We start from the raw sequence: 27,349 nt of genomic DNA, 5'->3' as shown, positions 1-27,349 counted from the left end.
TCAATTATCATATGGTTTCACTTATTTGTGGAACATAAGGAATAGCATGGAGGACATTAGGAGAAGGAAGGGAAAAATGAAGGGGGCAGAAATTGGAGGGGGAGACGAACTATGAGAAACAAACTGAGGGTTCTAGAGGGGAGGGCGGTGGGGAGATGGGTTTGCCCAGTGATGGGTATTAAGGAGGGCACGTACTGCATGGAGCACTGGGTGTTATATGAAAACAATGAATCGTGGATCACTACATCAAAAACTAATGATGTATGGTGACTAACATAGCATAATAAAATAAAATAAAAGTAAAAAGAATAAAAAATACATATATATTTGTAATATTTACAAAACCACTTAACATAAGGCCATTGCTTCCCTAAAACCATGAGAGTATAAACTGCTTTGAAAGCTGACAGCTTGTTATGATAAATTGTGCAGTCTTGCCTTAAAAGGCCGTTCCTTCTCCAGGATATGACTGAAGTGGTTGGCACAGTGCCTGATGATTAACCTATGTCACCCTACTGGGTCCTCACAATGTCCCTAAAAGGGAAGTACTGTCAGGCCCACTTTACAGAGTAGGCTAGTGGTTTACGAGATGTCCCACAGCCACTGTGTGGAGAAGGTGGGGTGGGTTCCCTTGCTCTCATTCTGGAGACTGTTCTCCTCAACTGGAACAAGAAGCCTCAGATTGGCATAAGAGAGAAGGTTCCTAATGTGTAGGTTGGTGATAGAATCCAACTATCATCTATCAACTATCACCTATCCCAAAAGAATAAGCAACCCACATTAAAAGAACAATCCCTGTTCCCCAAAAAAGAAGCACTGGAAATATACACTGCATCTCTGTCAGTTTTCATACTCCATGTTGGGCTGATACTGAGTATGAACCAATTTTCTCCTGCTTGGTAAACCACCACCCCAAGGGGTCCTCCTGTCCCTGCCATGAGTTCAGGAGCCCTCCAACTAGTCAGGGTGCAGCCATGGAGCAGTTCTCCTGGTCTAGTAGCCACAGGGAGGATTCACTCTGATTCAGGGACATGTGCCTGACAAGTCTCCCAGTGGTCTGAATATTACTCCTGCCTATAAGATCCTCCCATTCAGTCCACTGCAGCTATTAATTATCCAGCAAGCAGCTTGCATTCATTCACTCAAGCTGGCTGTGAATCCATTACTTGCTTTCAGCTTTTAAGTCCCAGTTTGGTTGACAGTGGTGGCCTTTAAAAAACCATCATGAAAAGTACACCTTCTGTTTATGTTCACATTCCTTAGAGTCAAGACTGGGAAACTGGCTTTGAGAATCCAAGTCAGATAGCTAGGAGATCCATAGCAGAAAGGGATACGTGGTCAGAAAGCACAGGAGCAAGGTGTGCAGAGAGGGGAAACCAAGGGAGAAAGTGTGCCAAGATGATGCAAGAGGGAGGTGTGCAGGCAGGGAGCCCAGGACAGGAATGGGCCTAGGCAAGTGGAGGGGGCTCCACAGCAGGCAGGGCCTGGTGTCCTGGCTCTCCAAGGCCTCCATCACACCACACATAACCCAAAGAGAGAGAAAACACACTTCTTAGTGTTCCAAAGAGCACATCAACACTTGAATCCCAACAAGGTTAACCATGCTTCGGAATTACTCAAGAAGAGAAGGACTGTGCTCTGCAAGTGAGAAGCAAGCCTACCTCATAGAGGAACTTGATTATCCTTTCTGACATACCTCCTTATGCCAGCTCTAGCCTCCTCTTGGCAGACGGTCGCTGGACCCTATTAGGCAGAGCCAACCTGGCACGGGTTCTATTAGTAACTCACATTTACCTCCCCAGCCAATAAAACAGACATGCCAAAGCTTAAAGCAAAGAACCAGGAAGAGTAAATCGATTTATATACTTTTTCTTTTTCAGACAGTGTCATATTCCATATGGTGCATTCAGGACTTCCTCATCATTTGTTACTGAAAAGGAATCCCTGCTGTTGTTTTGGCAGTCTAGCAGCCACCTACCCATCTGCTGGGCCCCACTACTGCTGCTGCCCACCCTGGAGGTAGAAAGCTCCATCCAGACCCTCCTCTACTGGGAACACACCTGTGGGGCTGGGGGTTGGGGGGACATGTGACTCCGTCTCAGCCAATCAGACGTGCTGTCTGACCCCCAGAGGTCTGGAGGTTCCAGGGTCACACCCGCAATATTGACCAGCCTGTTCCTGCTAAGGAGACTTTGTCAGGGCCCCTGCAGCCTCTCCCTGGTTATTTGGTCTCCTATCCAATCCATATGTAGGTGCCCAAATTCTCTCTCTGCCTCTATGTTCATTCTTCCAGCCCCACCCCCAATCAGACAGCCAGAATTGGATTCCATTCCTTGCCCTTCCAGAGGACAGACAGTCATTTACAAAATCTTAGAGGAATACGACCAGCATTCTTAAAGCCAGGACTCCAATAATGCCATAACTCAAAGGAAGCTTTGATAGATCCACTGTCTCAAAAGATTGGGATCTGCCAGCATATCCTGAACCTTTGGAGGAGGACTTCCTGGAACTCTCTGTGAGCCCCACTGCTTCTCTGTGAGCCCAACCTTCCCACTATGTTCAGACAACCTGTGAGTCTCTAATTCCACAAGTAAAGGTTATTAACACTGAGAAACTGTGAGTTTCCCATCACTAGAAATATTCAAGTAGAGGCAGAAGGCAAAGAAGGGACTTCTGTCCAGGAAAGAGTGAAGTCCGTATGAAGAGTTCTTCCAACCAAAGTTTTCGAACAGCCTACCTGGATAAGGAATAACCATGAAAACAAGCAAACAGACTGGGACTGGTTGTTGGAAACAAAGTGTAACTGTTGTCAGACTGAAAATTGTTTTCCAGGAGTAGACTGGAAAGGAAGGGGTGTGAGGAAGACTAGTAGCTTTAAGAATTCACAGACACCTGTCTTGAAAAAGTGCAAAGAAAATTCCATTCAGCATCAGGTCAGAAAGATATGTCAGGCTCACACCTCTGAAATGGTGATATCAGAAGACATCTTCAAATCCACACCTACATATCAGTTTACATATAATAGAGATGTTGTTAAGTATCTACTTGAGCCAAAAGGTGGGGAGGGGTGGGGGGAATTTACAGAAACCCAATCTGACACAAAATGATAATTCTGACCCAGATCCCTTTGCAAAGGAATGAATCTCAGAACGAGTCTTACACAGCCAAGCATGAAACAAGCTGTTTCATTAAGGACAATTTCAGATCATGATGCCAACACCATTTATTTGACCCACACCTCATACTGTCTTGTCATATTAACTAATTTATTGTGGCACTGTCTTCCTCTCTAACTAAATGCAAAGTCCCTAGAGAGGTGAGATCATGCCTGGTGCACTGGAGTCTGAGTTTTCAGAAAATGTGAAGGCAGAATGGCTGAGGTAGGACGTCCTCCCTTCCTTCAGGTGACAAAGATGGAAGGGAGTGCATGATACTCTTATGAAAATCAATGGGCTAAAGACACTAAATATTTAAATTCAAGTAATGAGGATTAAACCATAATCTTAACACTGATTTCAATGTTTTGGACATGTAATCTGAAACTCATTTATTTCCTCAACCAGTGCTGAATGAGTTCCTACAAGTGCAAGGCATTAAAAATGAAGAGAATGGTATCTGCCCTTCAGTGCCTAGTCTAGCAAGATAAAATAAAGTTTACTATGATAAATACCATATTAGAGCTATAAGGCATTTTGGAGGTTTTCTGAAAGTTATGACCATTTGTGAAAGAACAAATCAGGCTAGGCTACATGTGCCTTGCACATAGATGTTCAATAAATGGACGAATGGATGGGCGGATGGATGGAGGGATGGATGGGTGGGTGGATGGAGAAATGGATGAATGGATGGGCGGATGGATGGATGAAAAGAAGGTTGGGTTTGTTTAACCAGGGAAAAGGTGTAAGGGAATTTCAGCCAAGAAAACCACAAAAGCCAAGACAAAAGGGCGGGAAAGCATCAGGCATGACCAGAGACCCCACGGCTGAAAAATCAGGTCCATTGAGGAAAGTGCTAAAGCTTAAAGCTAGAAATAAACACGGGAGCCAGGGACTAGAGGATCAAGACTGCCTCACCAGGGTTTAGACCTCATCTGATCTAGAAGGCCAGATGGAAGGAATGGTACTCAACTAGTCAGGGGAAAAGAAGACTTAGAAGCCTTCTGAATGGGGTGGGAGGTATATTTATTACACCCTCACTGAGTGCCAGATTGGGGTTGAGTGCTTTTCAAAAATGAAATTCAAGCATATAAGTAAAGAGCATAATACAAGGAACAATAATATGCCCACTCAGCTCTGTCAAAATTTAACATTTTGCATTCATAGCTTCATTTTCTTTTTGAGAAATAAAACACTTAATAAGCAATTGAAACCCTCTCTGCCACCCTTCTCCATTCCATTCCCCTTCCCAAGGTACGTACTGCACTGAATTTGTTGTTAATCATTCTCATGCACAGTTTAATATTTTTGCTCGATATACCCTTATTCATAAGCTAGGTATATATTCACCCATACATTTGCATATACATGCACCCACATAGGTCTAATATATATAAATAATATTGTTTGGCATATTTTAAATTTTTACGTGAATGTTTTCATACCATAGATATTCTGTGGTTTGCTTTTTTCACTGAACATTGTTTTAAGATCAATCCATGATGACACAAATGTAGTTCTAACTTGTTAACTTTCACTGCTATATGGTATTTCATTGAATGAATATCCAGACTCATTTTAATGGATGCTTTTATTATTTCTGATATTCTTGTCATTAAAAACAAAGCTGTAAAGGACATTCCGGAGAAAGAAATTGCTGACTGGTAGAAATATCTATCATCAACTTTATTAGATATTGCTAACTTGCTCTCTAAGGAGGGTGGAACAATTTACACATACACCAGCAATATGAATTATTATTGCTTGACATACTTGCCTACATTTCATGCTGTATTATAGATGCAGAACAGTATTTCATTGTTTTAACTTTTGCATTTCCTGGATTGCTAATGAGGTTGAACATCTTTTGTTTTATTTCCTCCTTAGAAATTGTCTGTTCACCACAGATATAGTGAAAAGGAGGGGCACAAACACCCCAATGTTCATAGCAGCAATGTCTGCAATAGCCAAACTGTGGAAAGAGCCGAGATGCCCTTCAACAGATGAATGGATAAAGAAGATGTGGTTCATATATACAATGGAATATTACTCAGCCCTCAGAAAGGATGAATGCCCAGCTTTTACATCAACATGGATGGGACTGGAGGAGATTATGTGATGGGTATTGAGGGCACGTATTGCATGGAGCACTGGGTGTTACGCGAAAACAATGAATCATGGAACACTACATCAAAAACTGATGATGTACTGTATGGTGACTAACATGATGTAATAAAATTAAATTAAATTAAAAAAAGAAATGGTTCACATCTTTTGCCCATTTTTTAAAAATTGGCCTTGTTGCCCTTACTGGTTTGAAGGGGGTTCTTTATAAATTCTGAATACTAACCCCTTTTTAGTTGCATGTCCTACAACTATCTGTACACAGTCTGTGGCTTATCTTATCTTTTAATATTGTTTTTGGTGTGTATATTCTTAACTACAACTCATAAAATATGTATCATCAACTCCGTTTCCTAGATGAGAAAACTGATCCTATGTGACTTGCCTAAGGTACCTTGGGCAGAATGGGGAAGAGATACAACTTGAGCCCAGGCGTTTATGATCCTAAGACCCTCTCTCTTCCCAACTACTCTTCCAGACCATCCTTTCAGGTTAGAAGTAGTAATTTTTATCTGTACCAAGAGGTGGCGCTGGGAATGGGAAGAGGGGAAAGCAGGCAAGGGCTATAGGTAGGAAAAAATCAACAGGAAGTGACCAATAACTGGCTGACAGGGTCAAGAACAAGTGTCCAAGTGAGGACGGCAGTGGTACTCCTAATGATATAGAAAAACAGGAGGAAGGAATTTGGAGTCTGTTTTTAAATGTGCTGAATTGAAGTGCCAGTATGAAGTTGTATTAGAAATGGATGAGACTGGAGGAGATGATGCTAAGTGAAATAAGTCAAGCAGAGAAAGTCAATTATCATATGGTTTCACTTATTTGTGGCACATAAGGAATAGCATGGAGGACATTAGGAGAAGGAAGGGAAAAATGAGGGGGGGGATCGGAGGGAGAGATGAACCATGAGAGACTGTGGACTGTGAGAAACAAACTGAGGGTTTTAGAGGGGAGGGGGGTGGGGGGATGGGTTAGCCTGGTGATGGGTATTAAAGAGGGCACGTACTGCATGGAGCACTGGGTGTTATATGAAAACAATGAAGCGTGGATCACTACATCAAAAACTAATGATGTATTGTATAGTGACTAACATAACATAATAAAATAAAATAAATTTAAAAATGATTTAGGAGAACTAGAAGACATCAGCAGAGACATCCTTGCAACCAAGGGCCTGGGTGAACTTACAGAGAGAAAGAATGTGAAAGGACAGTGCTGAAGTCCAGCTCTGGTGGCCCCGAATCTGTTCCACCCACAGGACTGTGAAATTCCCTAGGAATTCATCTCACACTAATTTTCTTCCTTCCATATCTGAGACCCAACACAATGCCCAGCTCATAGTAAGCATTCAATAAGTATTCGCTGAATGGATGAAAACTGTTATATCCCTTACATAAGTCCATGGTGTCTTGTGGAAAGTCCAATGGTTCAGAATTTTTTGGCCCTTAGGTAAGTAATTGAGTGCAATATGTCCACTGGGGTCAAACGTATGACTCCATTCTGAAGTTAAGTGTAAAAATATTCACAGTAAGTGAGATAGAGGAAGACCATAAATACCCTTAAATCACTATTTTGCTGCCAAACGAACTTGTGCCAAGCTTAAGAAAAAACCTTCATGTTTTGGAGTGTGGAGTTGCAGATAAAGGATTGGGAGTCCAGCGCAGTAGTTTTTAAACTTTTCTAACTATATTGCAGTGAGAAATACATTTTCCACTGACACTCATTACATGCTCACACACTTAAAAATGTAAAACTGAAATAAATGTTTTATTAAATAGCACTTAGCCTTACTATGTGTGAGACACTTTGATTTTTTTTTTCTATTTGTTTTATTTTTGGAATTCTGGTTGGAGCCAATTAAATTGAGACTAAAGCCTGCTAATGGGCAGCGACATGCAATTTGAAAAATACTTTCCAAGAATCCAGCACAGTGCTTTGCACACAATAGATGCTGGCTAAGTATCTATTGAGCAAAATGATGAACATTTAATGTACAAACAGCACTATGGACTTTGAAGATTGATTGATTGATTGATTGATTTATGAGACAGAAAGCAAGTGCACTCAAGAAGGGGGAGGGGCAGAGAGAGAGGGGGAAGGAGAGAAGCCGACTCCCTGTTGAGGGGAGCCAGACTCAAGATTCAATCCCATCACGCTGAGATCAAGACCTGAGCTGAAATCAAGAGTCAGATGCTTAACTGACTGAGCTACCCAGGCGCTCCAGCACTATGGACTTTGAACATGGAACTTTTTCAACTTGAGACCCCTCTAAATTTGGGGTGGTTAGGTGGAGACCCTGGCTGGAAAGATTTGTATCCTCTGGAAGCTGGGATATCAGGCATGCTGTGCTGAGAGGCAGGGAATATCAAAGGTGATAAAATATTAGGAAGAGAAATTGCTTAGGTCCCCCAAGAGCTGGCCATGGTGCTGCCCTGCAAAGATCAGCAAGAAGACTGGTAAGAGGTCCAAAGATAAACTCTTCCTCCTGTATGGTGATCAAGAAGCTCATTTTGTTCTGCTTCTGGACAAACCTCAGCCAGAAAATAACTCACGATCCCTTCCAACCTCTTTTAATTTTTCTGGCCCGCAATAATCAATAAATTGGTTTTGCATCATGGAAAGTCAGAGCTGAAATGAGCCTGAAGACCACACAATCCCTCCAGTCAGTTCCCTCATCTTATGTAGCCATAAGCTACAGGGAGACCTTGGGTGGCCAGCGCAGGGCTCACGGCACAGGGAGACCTGGTCGGGCTGCTTGCTGCTTGCCTGCACACTCCATAGCCCTGCAATGGTCACGGTGGCCAACCCCACCACACCATCGGCCTCCCCAGCATTCTCATCCACTGTTTATCTCAAGTCACAACTTCAACCATGGCATAAAGATGCTTATGCAAGAAAAACTGGCCTGGCATAAAGTTTGGTGCATCCCAGGCCCCCTGTGCCCGACCATGGACTGGGTTTCGCCCTGCCAGCACTTCAGCACCTCTCACATAGTCTCGGCCTCTTAGTTATGATAGATTTTTGGAAACATGACCTTTCTTCCTCCTCCTCCTCCTTGAAATTACCTGAGATGCATCCACATCTGGTTCAAGCATTTTTTACATGAAAATGATATACATAAGAGTGTAGTAACTCTTCAGGCCACACCGGTATCTCCTGTTTTTGATTTCTTATAAATAATAAATGTATTAATTATAACACTAAATTTAGCCCTTTATACTTCAGTGTCTTTATACTTACCTACTTTTTGTTTGGGGCATATATAACTTCTCAAACTGATGAGGGGACCTCAAACACAGAAAGAGACCTCACCTTTGAACCCTCTGTCTCCTGCCCTTTACCCCCACACATCCTCCTTTAAATAAGCCAGTGCTGGGAACAGAGCGAGAGATGACAGGATCAACAGTAACAAAGTAGTTGTCAGCTTCCAGACACTAGACTCACCTTGCCACGCCTGCTCCCTGCATAGCCCCATGAAGTGGCATCCCCTCCACCCACCACTGTCGTCACCATCATCATCACCACCACCGTCATTTCTGAGGCTCTGAGATGCTAAGTTCCTTGAGCAAAGCCAAGGCCCTTCCATGCTTTTCTCTCACCTCCTGCAGGCTGACTGGCTTCTCCTTGAAAAGCAAGATGTTGCCTATGGGGTGGACACTAAAAAAATCATAGGTCAATTCATAGGTGAATTTTCTAAGGTGAATTCCCTTAGAAAACCTTTTAATTGAGGCAGCTCCAGGCTAGAGAAATAGGAGTGTATTTTCAGTGTTAACTAATGAGCATAGATCACGTTTGTACAGAGATACCAAATTGGCCATTTGGGGTTTGACTTTCCTTTCCCAAGTTGCAAATACTAATTTGGAGGCTTACACTCCATTTCAAATGAGGTACTGCTGTATATCAAAGAATAATGAGTGCTGGATTTTAAGAAGTATATATACATTTTTAAGCAGAAGAAAGCCTAAAATAAAAGATTGAAAAATCTGGCTAGGTAAAAGCAGAACATTTTCTGAATGTCAGCAAATACTACAAACCCAGTGAAAAAAACAAGTGAGGGAAAATATGTGTACAAGACAGAGCTTTCAAGGATCACTGAGAAACAACAACAAAACCAAACTCCAAAAGAAAAAGGAGCCAAGGACCTAAGAGGCATTTCACAAAAGAAAAGAAAGAAATGTAAGCGATTCAGTCTCTGGGAGATCAAATATATGCAAATTAAAACAAAGGGATATCATTTTAAACTGTCAGAGAGGCAGTTTAAGCGCAACACCCTAAAACAGCCAGAGTGTACTGTCGGTTAAGGATATAAATTGGATCGGCTACTCTGGAACACGCCTCATTAGGATTTCTCAAAAGGCACGATTTATCCAACAACTATTTTACATATAACTTTAGAGTTGGTAATTCCATTTCTCCATATTTATCCTAAAAGAATAATCGGAGATGCACACACAGATTTAGTGTGAGGATTCTCTCTCACAGCATAACATATTACACAATAGGCAATAAACAAAATGTTCATCAATAAGGGAGAACTGGATAAACTACATCCATCTGATGGAATACCAACTAGCAAAACAAACCAGTAAGCCAACAAAAACCTCTTCAATAATATTTCAGATTTTGGGAAAGCATTTTAATACTCGAAAGAGTAGGTTACAAAACTTAAATAGTAAAAAAATCAAAACCTTAATAGTGTCATCATCTCAGCTTGGTAAAATATGTTCATGAATGATACTTACCACAACGATAACAATAGTTCTCACTGAATCGTAGGAGTATAGTGATTTTTTTCCTTTACACTTTCTATTCGTTTCCAAAATTTTTGGAGTGAACATGTATTACGTTTATAACAGGACACTCCTAGAACACCAAAATCAAGGCGTTCATGTTTTTGAACTGAATAAAGACACCAAATTAATCCAATTGTTCTATACCATTGCATTGCTTAGCGGCAAATGCCCAAGATAGTTTGGAAAAGGAAGGAAGTCAGATCAACACTGATAAGAAATCAGCCTTCTTATAAAAAAAAAAAAAGGTACTTGTGAAAGTGAAAGACCATAGGAGACTCACTTTGCCCCAGATCTCATCAACCCAGGACCAGCTGGGGCTCCTCTCCCCAGATGAGGTGCAGGATCCACAGTCACAAACACCACCCTGGATTTCCATGCCCGTACCTTTCTCTGTGTTTGACAATATTTAGCTATTTCTCAGCTAAGAGTAAGCATAGTTGAGACCTCCCTGAAAGTTATCCCAAGATCACATTAAAATCTAGCTGGAATAAAGATGTTGTGTTTCCGGTTGGCAAATTCTGAGTGAGATTTAGCCCATTTGCATATGATTTGCACATCCTTTGTACCATCTGACAGGAATGACGCTCCATAAATCAAAGCCACCCAGCTCTCAAGTTCTAGCTCCATCCGGAAGATGGAAGACAGCCTACAATCAAGTTAAATCCCATTTTCCCAAAGACAGTCAGTTAAATTTGTCACCAGCAGGACACTCACCACCTGCTGTCTTCCTGTTGCCTAAAAATGGCAAGTATAAGAAGTCTCATGTGACTATCTCCCTAGTCCATTAGATCTGGCTCTAAGACCTCAGGAGACATCATAACAACAATAATAATAAAAGTGTGTATTGTCTCTACTGGCTTTCCTAAAATGTCACTGGAGCCATACTGCCCCACTCCCCAACCCCCTGTTCATGATGAAGCCACCAAAGCAGAACAACTGTAATGAAAATACTCCGTGGGGCATTAGAAAGCTTGGGTTCTAGGATCAAGCTCTGTTTCGGCATCCTGCCTCTTGAGACCTGTCTTGTTATGTGTAAAAGGAGGTGACACCAGCAGTGGTCAACTCACAGGGTAGTTATAAAGTTTCCACAAAAAAAAAAAAAAAAAGCATGTGAAAGTTCTTGGTAGGCTAAGAGCCTTGCTATTCCGTGCAGTTTCTGCACCAGCTGGACTGGCTTCAGCAGCCAGCCTGTCAGAAGAGCAGAAGCACTCCCGGGTCCCTCTCCAGAAACAGGGAGTCTGAACCTGCAACCGAACTAGGTCCCCATGTTATTCTGTCTGTCTCTGTCTCTGTCTCTGTCTCTGTCTCTCTCTCTCTCTCTCTCTCTCTCTCACACACACACACACACACACACACACACACTTTGAGAAAGACTGAGCCACAGGACCCAGGAGACAGGATGAAATGAAGTGAAATGAAAATGAGGTCCTATTCTGGCCAGTCTTCGGTTTTTCCTGACGCTCTTCATGCTATGTGTACGTCTCATCCTCAGAACATCTTGTGCCAGAAAGCACACCAGGAAACTGTATTTCAATAATTTCATGACTAGAGGACAAAAATTCTGTCTCCATGCAAGTCCCTGAGTTACTTACACAGTAGTTACCTGGTCATTTATGGCTTTATTATGTTCCTTTTCGGCTAAATGTTCCTTACAGAAAAGTTCAAGATATCTCTCCTTTTACAGAGTTTTGAAGGACTCATTGTTTATTTATTGCTTGCATAAGTGAGAAAAATCACCTAGAGTTCCTGTTTCCTTACATTTTAGTCTATTTGCATTGTTAGAGAAAGATTTCTTTGTTCTTTTTCTTTCTTTTGAATCTTCAGTGGGGGGGGGAAAGACAAATTCATTATTTCAAAACTTTTCATTTTTTATTTTTTTTCAAAAGTTGTTTTAAATAGACTTTCTGGCTTTGGAGCTTTCTGGAACAGTCGCCCATGGAAATATTTAAAATTATTACTAGCTTCTGAATTTAGTCCACAGAAGTCTAACCAAAAAAAAAAAAAAAAGTGTGGTAGTCATAAGAATTTTGTCTACCGACGTGGTCTAGTAGAAAACAAGAGTATGGAGAGCTTCCTCCTCTATCCTGAGCCCTGAGGGAGCCTCAGCCAAACTCTGAGGCAGGCATGTTGTCATTCTGCCATTTCTGTCCTCCCTCTGCCCAGAGACCATACACTACAGACCCACAGCCCGCTGCCTCTCCATCAATACCCGGCCCCACATTACTCAGCCCTCCTCGCCACTGAGCAAAGCTCCCACTCCCCTCGGGGCGCTTCTCTTAGCTCCATGGGTTGCAAGAGGGCCATCTTGTCCCACCAAACTCACACTCTGAAAAACTGTAAGCTCTGTGAGTGTCCTGTTGCCTTTTGTAACCTTGGCCTCCAGCACAGTGCCTGGCATCCTGGTTGCTGCTCGGTCAGTATCTATTGAATGTATTCATCCACTAAAATGCTTCTTAAAGGCTGTGCCTACTATTAGCACAAGTCACCCTCCAACCGGGGGAAGGTTACAAATGATGGCTTCAAGTGAACATGCAGGTAGAAAAGGAGCTGGAAGCAGAAATGGTGCTGCTGGTCAAAGATAGTCCCATGTGGAGATGGGGCCCTGAGATAATCGCTGCTTTTTTCCCAAGTCCTTGACTTCCTTCCAGTGTTGAAAAGCTCCCAGTTTCTTCACCAGTCCCTAGGTAGGAACAGTGGGGGATTCATTCACTTGTCAAACAGCATACATTTACTTGAGTTTCTAACATATGTCAGGTGTTGTTGTAGGTTTCGGAGGAACAGCCTAGAACAAAACAAAGTCCCTGCCCTCTCCAGGTTTATGGGTTAGTGGAGAAGACAAACTTTACTGTCAGCTTGGGGTGACTGCTATGAGGGAATAAGGAAGGCATGAATGGGATGCTATTTTACACAGGCGGGGCAGGGAAGACCTCTCGGATGAGGAGCCCTTTTAGCAGAGAGCTAACAGAAGCAAGGGAGGCAGCCATGCGGGTACCTGCGGAGGAGCACCCAAGGCCGAGGGGCCAGCCAGTGCAGAGGCCCCGAGAAAGGACAGCGAACACACTAATGGGCCTGGCAGGTGAGTACAAGAGTGATAGCACTACACTGTGTTAAGTAGCGCTCATTTCTAAGAAGAGAGAATAGAACTGACGACTTCAACCTATGCCAAGCCTTCTAGAATAACAGGACACTGAGTGTTTAACTCTGAGTTCTCCTCGTGGTGTTTGTTGCACAATGGTTTCAGCCAGGAACCATCCAGAGATCTTAGGGACAAAAAATGGCTGGGGAGGGGGGCATGGGCAGACGACCATCACTGAGGGATCCAGTTAGACCACTTCCAGAAGGTACATTCCCCTGAAAGAACCGAAATGAGCACCACTCACACTTAACCCTTGTAAAGACTTCCTACGTTGAAAAATAGAGCAGTTTGCCATATGATTTTCAGCATCTCCGAAAAACGTGCTGTCTCTTTGATCCGCCTAACTAAAATAGTGAAACTTGGAATCAAAGCAGTTTCGTGCGAGGAAGCTAGAAAGTTCCATTTTTAGTTTGGCCTCGTATATGCTCATCATCTTGTATTCCAGAAAGCTTCTGCTGGCATTGGCCTCGGAGTCGGTGTTCTGAAAGCGGACTGCAAAGGTGCTCTGTGAGCCGAAGGCACTCCCTATGTGACAGCAGTGCCAAGGAGAGACACGAGTCCCACCTCACCCACCCAAAGGAGACACCACCATCTCTAACCCCACCCCACCTCGCCATGTTTTATGCAGAGCTGGGGACATTGGTTGCTACTAAAGTGCTTTGAAAAGTGCACACGCGGGCACACACATGCACACACCAAGTGCTCAGTGGTAATGTCTGTACCAAATTCTGCTATTGTGTATCCACCCATTCTAGGCATCCCGATTTCTTGGTGTGGCCATCATTTACACCAAGGAGATAATTGGGTAAGTACAGATACTATACAGAAGGATATTCATTGGAAACCAAGTTTATAAGAGTGAAAAACGGGAAAGAAGGTGAATAATGAACATTGTAAGCCACGGAATTTTCAGCATTGGGAGTTAGTTGGTTGCATCCACACAGAGCCGCCGTTACAAAGGATGCTGTGAGCACGGATAAAGGGGAAGTCCAAACTGCTGATGATCAGAATATTAACAGTAGTGAGATAGTGAACTTTGCCCTTTTTGTCTTTCTGCACTATTTGAATTTTTATAAGTCATATCCTTTTTATGAGAAAAAGTTATCTGCATTTTGGAAAAACAGGTATTGAGAGACAGAAGAGAGAGGAATGATTACCAACCACCTTCACTGTCTTCCCTCACTTGCCAGAGATTAGAAACTGCAAACCCACGGGAACCAACAATTCTGGCCCATGCCCAGCTGAAAGTCCCACATGGGAGAAGCCACAGAGAACAGCCCTGGTCCCCTCCCACCTGTAGAATGGAACCCCTACTCTTCAGCATGAACTTTGGGGGCCTCCATGATCTGTTGCATTTTAATCACCCTTACCTTTGACCTTGCTCGCCCTGGCCTGCTTTAGCTCCTGGTGCTACCTCTACCTGGCCTGTCCTCCTAAGACCCCCTTATGGAATAAACACAGCCTGCCTCCGAGGGCCCTCGCTGGTTTGTTTTTAAGTTGATTCATTACTTTTAGTAATCTCTACGCCCGACATGGAGCTCAAACTCATGACCCGAAGATCAAGTGTCGCATGCTCCACAGACTGAGCCAGCCAGGCGCCCCCGAGGACCCCCTTCTAAAAGCCCATCCTTCTTCCTCAGTGGGACCCCTGCGCTCCTGGAGTATCAAATCTGCCATACCGTCCAGCTGCATGTTATGATCACGCCTACCTCCCCAAATCATGTCCCTGAGAGGCCATGTGGGCCGGGCCCCGGAAAGAAAAATCGAGGCAGGAGAAATGACAGTAGCAAAAACAAGGAGGAATGTGCACGTCTGCGTTTGGATGCCGTGAGGGCTTCCACTACAGAGTGACTGGAAAAGTGGTAAACAATTGTTGGAAACCCTCCAGGATTCTGTGTTCTCGCTTCCTTAAGAGAAGCCTCCCGGTCAGCTCCAATCTAGACACACACCTTTTCTCAAATCTCACCTTCCCAACGAGGTCTATGCTGAGCTCCCTAAACACGCAGGCCTGCCCCGCCCACCCCCGCCGGCGTCCTGAGCGCATGCGCTCTGCTCTTTGCCGCGTGTTCTACGGGATGGTCTTGCACCGGATGGTCATTCACAGGCTGGGTCCGCGTAGCTGCGCTGCAGTGTGAACTCTGCGCTTTGTGTGTTGTTTCCCCAAAGAGCCGGGAACAGCGCCTGTCACTATGCTGCAGGAATGAATGATTGACTCCAATGGCCTGTGCAACAGGCTTCTCAAGTTCCCCTACCAAATTGCTTTTTGCGAAAATTATTTTGCTGCAGACTTTCGCACTGAAGAAAGGTGGGGAGAAACAGGAAGCAAGGATGGCAAATGGCAACTCCAAGTGTTGAGATATGTCGGCTTTCGAGTCAGCTGAGTCTAAGGACTGAGAGCCTCTGCCCACTCATAATTTGATGCCCGCGCAGGCACCGGTGCACCCATGTGCTGAAACCTTTCGTTCTCGAGAATTCGGGCTTCCACCAAGAAGAAGATAAGGATGCAAACAGGGCTGGAAGAGGCAAGAGTTAACGTGCAGAGCTCAAGCCTGGTCCGCTCAGTCATAAAAACATGAGGATAAACCAACAGTACCGGGAGCCTGGCCCAGTGCGTGTCGCACCTTGGAGGATTTCTACCCTGTCCCGGTGCCACTTCCCTGCTATCCCCGTTTTCGGACTCTTGCTCTGAATTTCAAACCTTTCAGGTGATAATCAGCTTCACTACCAGTGGGGGCCAGAGGATCTGAAGGGCAGGAGACTAGTGATGGGAAGGGGAGAGAAAAAGGTCTACACCTTTACACTCTTTTTCGCTTCACTCAAATGATCAAATTTATCATTTTTTTAAATCAGAATTTAAGCCTTACATAATAGTGAGTACGAGATGGAATTCCAGGTCCCCTGCTGCTGGCATTTTTCCCAAGGAAATGGCAGCTATGGAATTAACCTGACTTCTTAATTTAAACAGATAAAAATCTAAAAAATATAATCCAGAGGAAGGGCGAAACTACAGTTTGCTACAGTGACTTCTTAGAAAGATGTTACATAAAAAGCAAGCAAACCGGAATTGCTTATGCTGGTAGATGTGAAAAGCAAGGCCTCCATCCAACACCTGCCTGACTTCCTAAAATCATCAAGAAGCTCCAGTGCTCACTGTGCCACTCAGCCCCCACACAGGAAGTATGCTGAATCAGACCCAACAAGAACAGCCGGAGGCAGACAGAGCGAGCCGTGAACCACACATTCGCCTTCGCTTGGCCTAGTACTTAAGGATAATTCTCATTTCTGAAAGTGGGAAACTATCTTACAGTGATGTGAATATTTTAGTATTTTCCAGAAGATCCCACAAATGGGGCTTTTAAAATTGCATAACTCATTCTGTGATGCGGCTTTCTTAGGTCAAAAGCCGTCCTGGAAAGGTCACTGAGAGCCACTCAGGAGCTAATGAAAATCCTAATTCCTAACGGAAAAGTTCTGAGGTATGATTTGACTAAAAATGTAACTTGGTTTGGAGCAAGACTGAAAGAAATATCAGCGAGAGAGAGAAACTAAATTTCCTGCTTGTAACGGTCATCAAAGATCCACGGTAAGTAATTTGTGTTTTTTCTTCCAAATACAAAATGGCAAGTCTCTAAATTTTGGTCATGTCATATTTTAGATGAAATGACTTAAATCAGTGTGTATCCATTTATAATCTTTTCTCTGCTACATAACTGAGAATGTTCAAAATACTTAACCCAAATTTTCATGGCAAAGTGATGCCCTCCAGTACTGAGAAATTTACAAGCCCTTGCTAATTTTAGCCCTGGGTTTAGTAATTCAAAGTTGGGTCTGCTAGGAAAAACACTTAATGCAGAATATGGCAAGCTTTCCCTAATGAGCAATTTGGTAAGAAATCTGCAACATCCCCAACATTAAGGGAGGTACGTTGGGAGTACTGGAAACCATGACTAGAGGCCACGGACTTCCTCTGAACTTGCCTACAAGCATCCATTTAGGAAGGATACCAACCTTCATCTTTAGATGCCAAAGGAAGAAATCTCAGTATCTTTCTTGAAAACTTACTCCTTGACACATTCCATAGATATAGATTGATAGATAGATGATGATGATGATAGATAGATAGATAGATAGATAGATAGATAGACAGATAGATCACTTACTGCAGTAGCTAGCACATAGGTGGATGAGATATAAAAGAGTAGTCTAGTCACACAAGATGATGGTATATAGAGTCAGTCTTAAACTTGTTACTGGAGATAAGCAGAAATAACACAAGTTACAACCATTGCATTGTTTCTCGTCATTTATTAGTGTAGAATTTTTGCAGGTTGGTGACTATTTCGCAGGTTGAAAAATTATCTGCAAAGTAGTATAAATGATTTCAAGAGTTTGTGTTGTAGTTGATCTTTGCATTATTCGAGGTTTCAGTTTATCTTCACATAAAACTATTGGAGATCTGTATGAGAGACTTCCAGAATGAGTTTTTGGTCAACAGTTGGTTGAAACAGGATGATACTAGCTGTCCTTTTAACTTTTTTTTTTTTAATTAATCTCTACACCCAGCGTGGGGCTTGAACTCACCACCCTAAGATCAAGAGCCACATGCTCTACCGACTGAGCCAGCCAGGCGCCCTTGAACTGCTACCTTAATTAGGCTTTTTAAGACAGTGACTCCCACTATACAGCAATGCTGAAGTAATTATCTAAACCTGCCCAGACTGTTCTTTGGCACATTAATCAGTGTCCTGTGAACTATGCGTTGCAGGATAAACAACTGGGACCTTAGTATGTTAATCCTGCACATTTCCAAGAACCTGCAGCACACAGCCTTTTGATTTTACAGGCCAATAAATTTTTTAAAAATATCCTTAGAGAACTAATTTGACATGGCAAGCTTTTTATTTTACCAAGGGTATACAGTAGAGGGAATGACATAAACGTTTAAAAGGACAATTTCTTCAACTAAAAAAAAAACAAAAAACAGAAAGAAGACTTTTGAGGCCCCTAGTCTGTCCTTGTTTTTGTCTATTTTGCCTCACCTGGCACCCATCCTCTGCTGGTCGTTCAGGAACTGTGGGGATAGACTTCTAGTACCAAGCTTCCTTGACCTTGGATTCAGGTCCACGGAGCACTCACACACACTGACCCCACCCCACCACTACTGATGCCACATGGGTGTCTTTCTCTTCTCTTCAAATGACACAGCCCGCCCCTACCCCAATCCCACCGACTCACTACCACTGCTACCTTCGACAGCAAAAGGTTGCAAACCACTAATTTAGACTCCCATTTATAGATCCTTTTGCTCATTTCTTCTCCTTTAACTTGCCCATATTTAATAAAAATTTAATTACTAAAAGCTCCTTCAGGGTACAAAGCTACTTTATTTGGACAAAGTTTGCTACATACACAGAAAAGCTCAATATGCATTTCCAGCCAGCCCAATCCCAAGCACTTGGTTCATTACAGCCAAAGCTTCAGAAACTCTTAGTGAAGACACAGACCCTGTTCACAGTAGTTTCACATGTGGAAAACAAACAAGTATTCTAAGAATACTTGCACATTACATGAAAAGTAAAAAAAATTACATACTTTAAAATTTTACTCAAAAAATATTTTCAAACTATTAGGTTTTAAATACTGAGACCACTTAAGTTTAGTATTTATTAGAGCAAGAATCAGAAAATTGTTACACGCAGTGTATACTCTTTTACACAAAACATATTTGCACGTTTCTGAAAGCTACTTGTAAAAATTTTTTTGAGTAATATCACATTTTGCACGTCACGGTAATATGATGTTTTTAAGGGATACTTTTTATTTTTTTTTTAAAGTAAGACACACCAGGATAGTCACTGTGGGTTCATGGTTAACTTGAAATTTGGCCTGTTTTTTGACAAATCTTGTTTTCAAAATCCTATGGACATGATCTGCTTTGACTCGAGTCCAGTGGAGGACACCAGGATCTCTCTTCAACTACTTCCTCATTAACTCATGACCCCAGGAACACAGAGGTCAGTTGCAGTTCTCTCCGTGCCTAAGGCACCATGAGGTCTATTCCTGGCCTCCACAGAATCTGGTGGTGCAGAGGAAGAGGGGACCGCCACACCCTGCAAAGTGCCCGCACAGGGTGGAGATACAAAGGAGACTACTGTCAACACCGCAGCTAAAAGGGTGTATTTTAAATACAGTGCTGTGAGTTTATACAGGCAGACCTCACGCAGCCCAGATCCCCCATTCTAGATCTGTTTTATTTCTGTACCAGACCATGCAGGAAGGGAGAAGAAAATGAAAGGACACAGGTGGACTCTTACAGTAAGGCAACTGCCTTCCTCCCATCGCGGCCAGAACAAAACACGACAATGGGAAGGAAGAAGCCTGAAACAGTACCTTGACCTAACCAAGGGGCTAAAATTGGGCCACAGTTAGAAGAGCTGAAAGGGAAATGTGACACAATTACCTGGAAGGGATGAGCGGGACAGATTTAACAGGGTGCTGGAACCCTACACGCTCCATGTTTTCCTCACATTTAAGTCAACGGTGCCAAGAAAGATGGACAGAGAACAAGCATTGGGGCACAGACAGCTCAGGCTCCTTTCTCAGGGGACATGAAAGGCACATGGGAGACAGATGTTGTAAAAGCCCCGAACACTATATTCCAAGAGGAAATTTATAAACACCTTCAAATCCAGAATACATGATGTCTTAACTTTCAGTCAAGCACGATGACCCGGGCTCCCTCCAGCAGTGTGAGTAGTCAAGAGCAGACTGTTCTGACAGAAATGTTTTTAGAGGCCAGTGTGTTTTCTTATATTAAAGATACATTTTATGAGGTGCTTTTCTCTCTATATAGGTCCAGTTCATAACACAAATTGGTTCATGTACAAAAGCACTGCAGTCTAAGATGTTTCCAGAGTGTGCTGCGTTGTCAGTCTGACGATGCTCTTCCATCTCTTTACTCAGTCCCCAAATTAGTGTCTTCAGACTTCTTGATTTTTCAAGGATGATCTTCTCAGCGAAGCTGTATTTTGCAGGAAAGTCCCAATGAACAACATAACAAGCAGGGGATCTGAGATTCCAAAATGAAGATTAGAGCCACTCAAATAGAATTTTCTGTCAAAACACATTTCTAATAAGATAAATCAAATGTATCCATTCCGTGTCAAAATAAGAACTGAAGATAGTTTTGTCTAATCTTATAAATGGTTTAATAAAGTTCAGAAACAATCATACATTCAGAAACTTGAAAGGAGTTAAGAATGAATTATCTGGGAATCAACAATTTTCCTGAAAATGTGTTATAAATTTCAGAGTCACAAAGTAACAGAATCCCAAGTTCCCCAGTTACTAAGTTAATTTGAAGTACACATTTTACACCATTAATGTGACATCCTAACACATGAGGAGAAAGCCACACTTCGGTAGAAAACCTTTAAAATGATTAGAGTTCTTAAAAGAAACATGCTCATTTTAAAAACAAAACATTAATATTCAACTTCCTATGGAATAAATGCCCCTCCACCAGCAGGAAGCAGGTACCAGCTCGGAGGCTGTGCCACACCTTCATGCCTCAGGCTCTATTTTTACTACTGTACTTGTGGGCCAGCTCTTTGTGGACAATGTTCGCTCCATTTTATTACAAAGCTCTGGACTTGTGGCTTCAGTTCAATGTGTAAGGCAGTAAGTGTCCTTCAAGATTTGAGGCTCCCTTCAAAGGCGACAGAGAACCCCTGACAGAGAGTGACAATAAAGTCAGAGCAAGGTCAGAAGAAAAATGAAGATGATCTTTTAGATCAGGGCTTCCTGACCTGACAACCAAGGGCAGTCCCTCTACCCTCAGAAACTGCAGTCTTGTTGGAGAAAGGATCCATAGTTACCTTCAGATTTTCAAAAGGGGGTTGAAAAGTACCAAAATACAAAGAACCATTCATTGTGCTAGGCTCACCTTCTCTGTGGGTCCCTACGTACTTTACCCAAATTTATGAAGATCTGTGTTCCTCCCCAGGGTAAACGGAGTCAGATTTCTAAACTTTCACAGTGATGTGCCAGTCTGTGGAGCACGGTGACCCAAGAAGGTACACATTTTCCCACTAAAATTCTGTTACAGTACAACTAAGGACAACATTAAATGTAAGGATTTTCTTAGAAGTTTCTAGACAGCTTCTATCAAATACTGATTATATTCATGCCATCAATTCTCTATTATGCTCCGTATTCTACATTGCTTTCTAAAGTTATACAATAGGGACATAAGATCCATTTTTTATTATATTTTCTCTAAGATTGAAGATACTTATCTTGAATTATGTTCATCTTTGAGCTGCATACCTATTTATAACACACTAAAATAAAAACCAAACTCACTGTTAGGAAATACATTAATATTTCCCCCAGATCACCTGTCACTAGCCTTAAAATACTACCACCCGCTAGTTGTGAACTACCCAACTGAATATCAGAATGCCTGCTGTCCCGGGATTTTATAAACTGCCTCCTCATCTCCAGGAACTTCACTTCCTTCCCTTATGACACTTAGGTTAGCTGTGTAAGAGTTTATCCCCCACCCCCACCAGCATTTTTTATTCTTGGGCTCTTACATTTTTCCCTCTCTTGGGTCTCTTTCCTTTGTACTCAAAGTGTTCAGAATCTAAGAAGGTTTTTAAAATATTCATTCCAGTAGAGACCAAGTTTTTTCCTGCCTGTCTAATTCCTTCTGGGTATATCAAATGCCGAGACCCAGTCGATACTGTGGCTAGAATTGGCTAAGAGGAAACACCTCTATTGACAAAAGTATCACAGAAGGAGAGTTTTTAAAAAGCCAATTGTAATGGGAAAGCAGCAAACAGGCAACACACATTGAAATTAAAATGTAACTTGATTTTTAAAAATCTAATGTTTTCATTGTGTCATCTATTAAATACCTATCAGTCAAATCCTCTTAAAATAAAGCAAAGCAAAGGGGTGGGGGGGGGGGTGCTACAGTGTATCTTATTTAGCTTCTAGAAGCCTTCCAGTAGAAACATTATGAACACTTTGGTGGTACACAAACTTCCACATTATTGGATAATCTACCAATGATAAAACTTGCAATAAGCAAATACATGAACATTCTACTGAGCTACCACTAAGTCTCTATAGCCCTGAATTCTCCTCGGCCTTTCCCTATGATCCTTTTTCAAGTTGTTCTAAACACAGTCTTAAAAAGCAGCCCTTCCCCAGTTTTGGTCAAAGGGATAGGAAGGCTGTTGTATTTGACTATCAAGATAACTGCCCCACGATGCTCCTCAAACCTCTTCATCTGAGCAGACAACCATGGACTCACCCAAGCACTGACTCTCCTGTCAGAAAACAAGGTCTCCAGCTCTCCCTCTGGGCAAGTACTTAGTTCACTTACATTCTGGGTCTATGCGAAAGTGAGCCTATGGTTTTAAAATAGGGTGTTCAGGTACTTGGAATAGAGCTAACTTTCAAATTTTTAAGGGAAAGTATTCCTTCTTAGAGATTCAGGTTTTGTTTTTTCTCCTTTCCATTTATACTGTCTACCTCTTGGCCATCTTACTTTCCACTAATGAATGCACCCAACAATAGGGGGAGAGGGAGGAGTTGAAACGGAACAGCTCTTTTTCCTCCTCATTAGCTCTTCGGTCCTACATAGCAATATCCAATTCGAAAATCAGCAGCATCTGGTCACAAGTGTATTTGGATGTAATTTACATATTCTAATACAGACCATTCTGAGGTCATTTCCAGGCTGAAATTCTGTAATTACTATCTCTAGGATTGTCACTTGATCTCCTATCAATAATTACCTCTGATCTAAGTAAGCTACACGGCAAGGTAGATAGAAAGGAAAAGGAGCTGACCAAATTGGCATGGGAGGATTACATAAACTGCCTGGGAAAACATGGGGTCCATAAAAACCCCCAGATCTTCAAATTATTATATAACTGTCTCCAGGGAATGACACTGATACTGACAGATGAGAATTTGAGACATGCATGTCAACTTAGAAACACAAAATTATAAGGCCTATTCTTTTATATACTTTTTTATTAAATCTACTGATTCACCTAGTAAGTCATTATATACACCAAACAGTAATTTCCAGAGTTCCTAAATATTTCCAACATATTCAACTTAGGGATCCAAGATTCTGAACATGCCATCACCAAAAAAAATTGCAAACCTAAAAAACAAAAAGGAAAAAAATTAAACAATGTCAAAAGGAAAAAACTTTTTTAGAAAAGGTCAATATATAATTTTCAAAATGACATTTGTAAGTTAATGTTTCTTTCTCATCTTACAGTTATAAGCTCTTAAGTCTAACATTAAAATTTTGCTTAGAAACAAGGCAGTTTACTTATTAAAAAATATTAAACTATACTCACACATATCACCTATTTAATATTTACTGGGTCCAAATATCTTCACATTTACAATTTCAGGCTTTAAATTAAAGTGGCATTAACTTCTAGATTTTCTTTTAAAAGCTATCATTATGGTGACAGACATTCAGATGCATAAATGAAATTACTGATTTCATTCTTATATAACACATGCCTTTAGAAACCATATTTTTAGCCAATTAATAGTGGTTAAAGTCTCTGTACTTCTATCCCATTAACTTTTAGCACATGAAACAGAAAAGATGACCTTCAAAGTTCTTCTAACCTCAAAAATGGTCAATTTAGATAGGCTTTATTTGAAAAAAAAATTGGGGTAAACATAAGAAACGAGAATTTCAAAAAATAAAAACAACCAGTATTGTTTCTCATTAAAGCATTAATACACAAAAGTGAACTATATGAACACTTCTACTATAGGCTTAAAAAACGATGCTTTTTACATTAGCCTATTAAATTTTTCCATAGAAAAGCAAGAGTTCAAAGTTCACATTTCAGAAGAATAAAACAACACATCAGCAGATATAGAAAACAAAGAAACGACCTGTTGTGTACTGTTTCTCTTTAGGACAAAGCTAGACTGACTTATTTAAGTATAAACTGAGATCACAGACATAAAATCATTACACTCCAGTCAACCTAAATAGTGCCTGGATTTACATGGCATGTGAATAAGTCTATCATCACAGAAAGCCACGTATACAAGTAAAACTACATTTTAAAAATTTAAGTCACTCTTGACAATGGAGAAAATACTGTTTGTAGAGAAATGAGGGAATGTAGAACTAGAGCAAAAACTGAGCCCCTGGAAGAAAACAGGAAAATAAGTGTGACTTTTAAAAATATATTAATGTTGTCAGAGTTCCGTAGAACCTGCCCTCTGTCTCATCCTCTGGGGTGGGATGACAATTTCATTTTCTTGGCATGCCACCAATTAAACAAATGTGTAATTGAGGCTAAATATAAGTAAATCTGTGATACTATTTTTGCTAGGAACATTGTTACATGTAGTACAAGAAAGATCAAATAATTGCTTACTCTGAAAAGATGGCTTAGTATAAAATCTGAACTTGGGCAAAGAACCTACTGGACTTCTATTCCCAGGGGAATTAAGCCTAGTAACTGCTTTTCTAAGCTCTGCTACATCCTTATTTTAACAGGACATGGTCCACTGGAATAAACTTAATATTTAACAGCAGCACGCCCCGAAAAAAGTTTTACTGTAATAAAGACAAACAGTGCTCTTCTCCTCAACTATGAAACAGACTTTGAACTAAGTTATACCTGCAATAATTAAAGCAGAGTTAACTGACACCACTAACATTCTTCATAGGACTTTACATCTTAAAAAGAAAAACAAAAAAGCATCCATAAGGCATCAAAATTTTTTATGACAGCAAAAGAAAGCTGTGACAAGAACCCTTACTTTCTATTCTGAAAAACTTAAGTCTGCGGTCCCTTTCAAAAGCAAACCCTATTCGTTTTCAAAGGAAGACAATTATTTCAATCTGCAAATTCCTAATCGTTTAGGTGTTTCCATATAAATATTTTGTCACTAGTTAAGTAGCTCACTAGAGCTCACTAAAAAGTTTAAACTTTTAAAAGGCTTAATATGTCGATTTACACAACTCTACATTTGAACCAGTTTAGTTAGAATATATCAGCATGTTGTTTAATACTTTTTGTTCACAACTTAAGATTTTTTCTTAAGGAGGAAGGAATTGGGGTAAGAGAACAGACATGGAAAAACATGATGGCCTCTCTTTCTCTTAGGTTTTGCCATTACCATTCTGTTTGAAGTGGTTTCAGGACGAGGCGATCGCACACCTTCTAGTCAGAAATCAGATGGCCTCAAAACAACCTCATCTCAGTCTTAGGCCTCATGTCTTTCGCTTAGAGCTAAAAATAAAAATACATGTGAATGAACAAATGATCATGGAATGAAATCTCTAACATGACACTAAAATATATAAAATATCAGAAGCCATTTTTATCACAGAGAAATGAAAATGTACACATTTCTATCCAGAGCGTCACAATCCTATTTAGAATGAAAGGCTGCTCTTATCCCATCAGCTGCCGGGCAGGCGGGGGTAACAGTAACAATGAAAATTTAATACCAAGGCGGTTCTACAAAGCTACACTAGTATTGTATTTATCTCCTGAGATTCTGAAACGTTCCTTCCTTTTTTTTTTATGAAGTTAAAAATAAAAATATCATTAATGAAGCTAATGACACTAGATAGCAACTTAGCTCTCTTTATGCAAATAAACCAAGGCAAGCAAAGGAAGTGTAATGCTGAACCAGAACAATGGGCTGGCCCTAGAAATATATGTTTCTATATTTAGAAACTCCGAATTCCAACAGCCACTGCTGGAAGTACATGAAAAGTAACTTGTTTCTACAATCAAAACAGGCATTCATTCATTCCACAAGTACTGAATGTTTCTAAGTGCTGGAAGCCAAATGCTGAACAGGAGAGCCGGGTTCCAGACCTCAGCAAGTGGGATCCTCGCTTTCTGGGCTACCATTTCAAGTCTGGGCTATCATGCTAAGGAGACAGAAAATAAGGGTTGCTATGTTTCCATGAGAGGGAGGAGGGCAGTATATATTATATGACAAGAGAATGAGACTGCAGGATTTAAAACAAAATCCACTGGGAAGCCTAAATCTTACGCTGCAAGTGACGTCCAGCCATTATTTGGTCTCTGTAGTGTGAAGCTTATATTTCCAAAATCCTCATTAATCCTGAAAATTAATTCTCCTCCATTTGGAGAGCACTGGTAGTTTCAATCCCAAATATAAATGCCTCACACGATTTCTCGCAAGGTTAAATCAGCCAAGCACCTTCAAAAGTCACTTAATGTAAGAGTCCTTCATTCAACTGAAGCTGTAATTTAAAAGTCAGAAGTTCTGCTGCCAAAGTTTCACTTCAAGAATCGGCCCTAACTACAGTGTAATGAAGACAAATAGCTTATGAGATTTTTTTTACACCATTCATATACTTCCATTATATAGAATCACTAAATTATCACTAGAGTCTATACTAACAACATTACTGTTTAATGCTTTGCATTTCCCTGCTGGATCTATGTATACCAATGAAAGCCTTTAATTTTGTGGGGACATGGTACATTACCAAAAAACATCAAAATGAATCAATTTAAGCTTGATGTTCACCTTAAATCAAGAGCAGTAAACACACTTCCCGAGTTTGCTTATCTTCCGTAATTTTTCATGTGAAGTCCAACTACATTTAATATCTAGACAAATATAACAGAATTAAATGGTCTGACTCTGAAGTTAATAGGTTTCAGAGCCATTCTTTAAAGTAATAACTTGTCATTTACACTTAAATATTTAGAATAAAGAAGAAAAGAATTTTGAGCTTTACCTAGGTTTTAGATTATGGTTTGCATCAAGTGAAAATACCCTTTTTTAAATCAATGAGCTCTTGGAAGTTCATTTCCCACTGATGTTCATAAAATGATTCGAACAGTTTTACATTTGGATACATTCAAGTTTTAATCAAGGAAAACTGAACGCTGGTCTTATTTATAAGCAGTCACTCCTCCTTCACCACATGTGTCATAAGGTCCCTGCTCCTTTCAGTTTCAGTAAATTTCAGAGAAAACATAATTTATAGATACACTTTTTCTACTTGATGCCTCAAACATTCACTTATCTGTAAATCCCAAATGTGTCCCGCAGCAACACACAGAGAACCTGTCCTTTCGTGC

General features: G+C 41.1%; 1 protein-coding gene and 1 long non-coding RNA gene across 2 annotated transcripts in view; both read right to left on the bottom strand.

Moving 5' to 3' along the window:
• The window catches only part of XKR6 (XK related 6), a 314,180-nt gene that overhangs the window by 201,831 nt on the left and 85,000 nt on the right, over positions 1-27,349 (bottom strand). The gene's annotated exons all lie outside the window — the stretch shown is intronic.
• Positions 18,570-27,349, bottom strand: part of LOC141372680 (uncharacterized) — a 91,640-nt gene continuing 82,860 nt past the window's right edge. Inside the window, exons 2-3 of the long non-coding RNA XR_012378095.1 lie at positions 25,395-25,507; positions 18,570-23,391 (exon numbers count right to left, since the gene is read on the bottom strand). This is a non-coding gene — a long non-coding RNA (uncharacterized lncRNA). The remainder of the gene's footprint in view (positions 23,392-25,394; positions 25,508-27,349) is intronic.

Source organism: Callorhinus ursinus, unplaced genomic scaffold (genome assembly GCF_003265705.2).
Source record: "Callorhinus ursinus isolate GAN/ISIS: 27379988/994484 unplaced genomic scaffold, GSC_fseal_2.0 scaffold4, whole genome shotgun sequence".
NCBI classification, from domain to species: domain Eukaryota; kingdom Metazoa; phylum Chordata; class Mammalia; order Carnivora; family Otariidae; genus Callorhinus; species Callorhinus ursinus.
This window is presented reverse-complemented; position numbering and strand designations above follow the sequence as displayed.